Here is a 6,544-nt window from a genome sequence, read left to right as displayed (position 1 = left end):
AGGGACACAGTGGCATATATATCTAGTACATCAAGTAAATGCTTTGTCAATTCACATATATAGATTGTCAACAAAAGAATAATAGAACTATTTTTACTTTGGAAATATGATTTATTATTTATGCTGGATTTAGTTTTATGAATAGAATTCATCCATAGCTTGCATTTTCCTATTTATTATTCTTTAATACAATACACTAACCCAGACAGATCTACTGCTTGTCTATTTTCCTTCAGAAAAGTGCAACCTTCCCACGAATACCAACTGGACACTGCATCACAAGACGAAATAAGGCTAGGCACAACCCCAGTAGGAGTAAAAGAAGCTGAAGAGAAGGCAAAGGATCAGAAACCCCATTCCTTTCTTCTTCTGAATATTTCATCTTAGAAAGTAATAATTGGATATGATACTGTATACTTGTTTTTTTGAAAACCAGTCAAATCATAACAACTAACATATTCTAAACAGTAACACTGAGAATAATTTTTAGTTATTTTACATGTGTCTAAAAGTATCAATAAGGGAGAAAAATAATACAAACTCGTTAAATTATAATCTTTACAAATAACTACTTCAACAATTTAAAAACTACACTTTCGGTTTTCTACAATGAGAACTTTAGAATATATAGCAGTACTACAACTATTTGAAAGTCTTTCAGTGTACAAATAAAACATTTTTTTCTCTCCCCATACAGTTCATAATTGAAATTTGGTAATTATTAAAATTACAATAGTATTCCTAACACAGATTCCCTTCCAGTATTAAACTAATGAGCAAACTGATGCAATGTGAAAATATCAGAACACAGGCATCGTTCACAAACAGCTGTCGGAGACTTCTGTTCTTCCCACACTGGAACATAAACATCTGCCTTCTGCTTCGCTACTGGGTGAAAATCTCTATTTAGCACAGTCCTTTTCCAGCTCCTTCCCACTCCAGGAGGCCATAAATGCCTCTGTGAAGGTGGGAGTTTCCATAGCTCTGAGTCTCTGTCAGGTGGTTAATTGTAAGGCTTCTTTTAGATATGAGTGGTCAACTGAAGTTTGGAAGGAAGAAATTTTGGCATATTTTAGAGATTTTTTAAGTTTGGAAATAATTTAACACCAACTTATCCTCTAATGTGTCTTTATGTCCAGTCTAGTATTTTTCACCACCAAGAGTCAGACCACGATCTGGAATAAGTGGTCTCACTATTCTCAGGGGACAAGACAATGTGTTCCTGTTGGTTGATTCAAGCTACATTGCTTTATACACTTTAGTCACTGAAGAAAATGATAAAAATCATACAACTAATGAAAGGAGTTACAAGCGCTGTGCACTCTTGTAATCCCAACTCTTGGAAGATCAGGGGAGGGGAGAGCTATGGAGCTCGAAGTTATCCTCAACTCTTCAAGTGTATATTGAGTTCAAAGACGGTCTGAGCTACACAAAAGCCTTACAAAGAAAAGGGAAGAACTGTACAAGAAGAACAGGAGAGAGAGAGACAGAGACAGAGACAGACAGAGAGAAGAGAGACAGTGAAGAGGAAAAAAGAAAGAAAAAGAAAGAAGGCAGGTCTGTATAGAAAACTGTTAAATTTATATATACAGACTGTTTGACTCCTTGACTCATAAAATTGAGGGCACTTAAAGGCTTAACTGATAATTTTTAGTAAGTTTAATTTAGTAGCATTTGTAATTAGTGAAAATTTCTTATGTTTATAAAACAAAATCATAATTGCATTTGTTACATGAAATACTCACTATATGAGAGGAAAATATAAAATTATTCTTAGGCATGTGTTTTATAAATATTCATGATAATTGCATAGCATAAATAATATTTACTTCTCAGAACTGTGCTGGAAGGAAGCGTCACCTGAACAATTATTTGTGGATATAAGTCAGAGCTTATCATTCAGGATACGTTGCTTTCTGACACAATGTCATCTGATGTGCTGGAAATGACCAAGAAATTCATGAGTGATCAAATTTGAATTCTGGTGAAGAAAGAAGAGTTGACCCTTGAAGGAATCAAGCGATTTTATATTAATATTGAGCGAGAAGAGTGGAAGCTGGGTACTCTTTGTGACTTGTATGAGACTTTGACTATCACAATGTGGTTATTTTTCTCTATTCAAGGTGCATGGAGAAAATGCATGCCAGGGACTTCACAATTTCTGCTCTCTACAACAGAAGAAAAGAGATCTCATCACAAGGGAATTCCAAACAGGGTCAAGCCATCTTCTGATCACTACTGATTTGTTGACCCATGAGATTGACTTGCAACAAGTAACCTTGGTTATAAACTATGATCTACATACCAATTGTGAAAACTATATTCCCAGAATTGGCAGAGGGGTTCGATGTGGGAGGTGTGGCTATAAACTTTGTTATTGAAGAATACAAGAGGATTCTTTGTGTTAATGAGACTTTCTACAATACCACAATGGAGGAAATGCCCATGAATATGGCTGACCTAATGTAGTGCTCACTGTTGCTGAATAGGTGATCGCAACATGGTTGTGCTTCTTTGAGACTATTTGAATCTTTTCTCAATGCTCATAAAGGATCATAACTACAGATTCTGATAGCAAATTGACTTTGGTCCTGAGCACTTCTTAGCTCGTTAGAGTTAGACTGTTGGGCATGCTGTCTGTAAAATCTTTTTTCTCAGAAATTCATAGTAGTTATGGAGAAACGATTATATGAGATGTTCTCTATCTCTTAATAATATATTTTTGGACTAAAAGATAGAAAAAAGTGCTGTATGAAATCAGCTAATTATCTTAAACTTGCATATTTGCCTTTATAGCGTTTGTCTTTAGCCTGACTAGGAAGGCCTTTAAAAGTGATTTATTTTTAGAAAAAAAAATTGAAAGCATTTTGTTGTTATTGTGTTTATTCAATAAAATAATTACTGCTAAGTGTAAACTGGACCCTCTTGCTAAGCCTCCACAAGCAATCATCCTAGGTTTACACTCCAATAAAATTGCTATATTGCATGTCTTAATGGAGTTTGAATGTTAAATAAAATTGTATATTCACTTTTACAAAACAAACCCAAGCTTGTTCCTGGATTTTTTAAAACACCAAGTTCAATAGTTCAGTATATTCACCGATCAATAAAAAAAAGAGATTTTGACAAGTATTATATCTTAGAAAATGATTTTTTTAAAGATTCATTTTTATTATTATACATCAGTACACCGAAGCTATATTAGGACACAGCATAAGAGGGCATTAGAACTCATTACAGATGGTTGTGAGTCACCATATGGTTGCTGGGACTTGAACTCAGGATCTCTGTAAAAGCAGTCAGTGCTCTTAACTGCTGAATATGTTTACTGATAAAATAATTTCTATCCTAGAAACACTGATAATCTTTTTTAAGTAAACTGATTGTTAGACAATGTACACAGATATATAATTTGTTTTAAATACTCTCTTACTATGTCAGATGGTATCATATAAGGGCTTTTGAAAATATTTCTTAATGATTCATTTTTAATATTTTATGCTCTTTTACTATGCTTAATTCCCAAAGAATGGTTTGTATGTTTTGAAACAAGTTAGTACTCAACATTAGATATAGGATCCTCAGTTATGGATAGTATTAAATATTCATTAATAATAATTTTATGGTATAAATGGATATGAATATAAAAATTGAAAAAATTTTTATGTATTATAGGATTCTCAAACTACTCAATGTTATTAATGTTTGATGTATAAAATTTAAATAATCAAAAATTAAGAACAAAGAAAAATGATTTTTCCCACTCAAAAGTGTTTAAGGTAACTTATATAACGTACTTATTAGAAAAATCATGTAACATAAAATGATTTTACATCCCTTAGTGAACTATATATAATTGAAGATGATCAAGAGTTATTTTTTTTTAGCAGAATACCAATTTTTTTATTCAGCTATTCCATCTTGAAGGAGGTATGGTGTAACACTAGGCATCTGACAAGTATATTGTACGGTGTATTGTCCTTTCAAAGAGTACAGTGTCTTTTCTTTTTATTACGTATTTTCCTCAATTACATTTCCAATGCTATCCCAAAAGTCCCCCATACCCTCCCCCCCACTTCCCTACCCACCCATTCCCATTTTTTTGGCCCTGGCGTTCCCCTGTACTGGGGCATATAAAGTTTGCAAGTCCAATGGGCCTCTCTTTCCAGTGATGGCCTACTAGGCCATCTTTTGATACATATGCAGCTAGAGTCAAGAGCTCTGGGGTACTGGTTAGTTCATATTGTTGTTCCATCTATAGGGTTGCAGATCCCTTTAGCTCCTTGGATACTTTCTCTAGCTCCTCCATTGGGAGCCCTGTGATCCATTCAATAGCTGACTGTGAGCATCCACTTCTGTGTTTGCTAGGCCCCGGCATAGTCTCACAAGAGACAGCTATATCTGGGTCCTTTCAGCAAAATCTTGCTAGTGTATGCAATGGTGTTAGCGTTTGGAAGCTGATTATGGGATGGATCCCCGGATATGGCAGTCTCTAGATGGTCCATCCTTTCGTCACAACTCCAAACTTTGTCTCTGTAACTCCTTCCATGGGTGTTTTGTTCCCAAATCTAAGAAGGGGCACAGTGTCCACACTGTGAAGATGATCAAGAGTGTATTTTGATATTTACCCCTGGGAGACTGAAACATTCACTTGGTGATGAAGTTAAATGTGTGCATTATATTTCTTAAACAGTCGTTGTCTGCTTGTTTAATTCCTATAAGATAGGTAACACAATTCTTAAATATATTAAGTTTCTTTGGATCAAAGTGTCTCGTTTCTTTTTAATAACATGGTATGCTCCTAAGAAGCAGAAGCTATTGAAAATGCCTCTTGACTATCTGCATTTTCATGGCAGAATAATTTAGATTAAATGTTATGTACTTATTTTTCATTTTTAAATGTTTATAGTAGGAAAAATTACTAGTGTTTTTAAAAATATTATCAAATTTAGTATATTTTATTAAATATTCCTTCAGCATTGACGTCTAAATCCAGAAGGGATGTAGACATTATCCCAATTTTTGGGAGAATAATGATATGAAATTCGCAAAATGATAGAGTAAACTCAGGATCTTCATTCTTTGTTGAACTATATAGTTCTCAAGAGTAGCAATCATTATAATTCATTTCAGCCATTGTAATTGTTGGTAATCATGTCAGTTAAATATCATTTCATTAATTTGAGGAAGGAGAACTTCATGAAGAAAAGACAATTATACCCATTTTTGCTTCAGTATCATTGTATTTTGGCAATTCCAGTATAAGACAAGAGGTAAAATAATTTCAATTAATAAATATGCTTCTTTGAAATTCTCTTCAGGGAATGCATTCTGATTAATTCCCAAGCCCGTGTATAATTTCCCCTTTCTTGCCAACCTTTCTTCTTTCTTACAGACATCTTTTCCACCTTCAGTACTTTTCACTTTGTCTCACAGAGGTTGTCTAAGAATGTCTGTTTGATCTTAGGTTTGAAACCTTAAAATCAAAGCTGATTTATTCAGGCTGAATAGAAAAATAGATCCTACGTCACCTCCTGATATGGAATGTGCCAGTTGCAAATGCATCAGCTGTAGGTTGTAGAAATCTGTGAGACTTCTCTGTTCATACCAAATAGGCAGTCTCAACTTGAATGAATCCAGTGACAAGGGGCACTGCTGTTGTGGGTCTGATTACCACAGCTGTGAGAAGATGACATTTTGTAGACTTCTCCCTATATTCTGACTCTAACAAGACTTCTGAGGCTCTTTGTTCTTGATGTTCCCTGAGCTTTAAATGGACGTAGTAAATATTTTGTTTAGGGCTTAGTTCTCTCTTAATCCTCAGCATCTTGTACAACTAGGTTTTTGTGTATTTTTATTCACATGGCTCACTGCAAGGGTAGACTTGACTAACTGAGAGTAGCTTTTGTGTTTAGGTATAAACATGGATATTTAGAAGGTTTGACAGTATATAAATTCAGCTGAGCTACTCTGTTAGTTTTTTAAGATTTTTTTTTAGTCATAAATTGTGGATTCAGAATACAGTATAAGTCATGGATTATAGATCAGGTATCAAATATAACCAAGGGGAGTAGCTGTTTATTTCCATAACATAAACCACTGATTCCTTTGATTCCTTTATTGATCATCTAACAGCCTATACAACACTATCTGATACTAGCAAGCATGGAAGAAGCAAACACACACACACACATGTTCGTGAGCGTGTGTGTGCATGTGCGTGTGTGTGGGTTTGTGCATTAAAATTAAAATCTTCACAAGTAGAGCTCTATCAACTATCTCCAATGGGCCTACTAAAGAAATACCAAAGAACCTGTATTGTTTTGGGGATCTTTTATAACTTTCTGATCAACAACTCCTATGAAAGTATAGCAAACTTGGCAGGAAAGTTTTGCTTAATGATCTGTTACTTTGATGTTACTTCTACTAGCTAGCATTCTAGAGTATCTGTATTCAAACATTTTTTAAAATATATTTTATTGGGATTACCAGAAAGAGTGATAATTATTACCAGATTGACTGATAATTATTACCAGGTAAGTGT

General features: G+C 34.2%; 1 pseudogene; it reads left to right on the top strand.

Annotated features, from left to right (window-relative positions):
* Window positions 1-772: 772 nt before the first annotated feature.
* LOC110288842 lies at window positions 773-2,469 on the top strand (annotated as a pseudogene).
* The last annotated feature ends 4,075 nt before the right edge of the window (window positions 2,470-6,544 follow it).

Source organism: Mus caroli, unplaced genomic scaffold (assembly GCF_900094665.2).
Source record: "Mus caroli unplaced genomic scaffold, CAROLI_EIJ_v1.1 scaffold_3146_1, whole genome shotgun sequence".
NCBI lineage: Eukaryota > Metazoa > Chordata > Mammalia > Rodentia > Muridae > Mus > Mus caroli.
The sequence above is the reverse complement of the archived record's forward strand: the minus strand, read 5'-3'. Positions and strand labels throughout refer to the sequence as shown.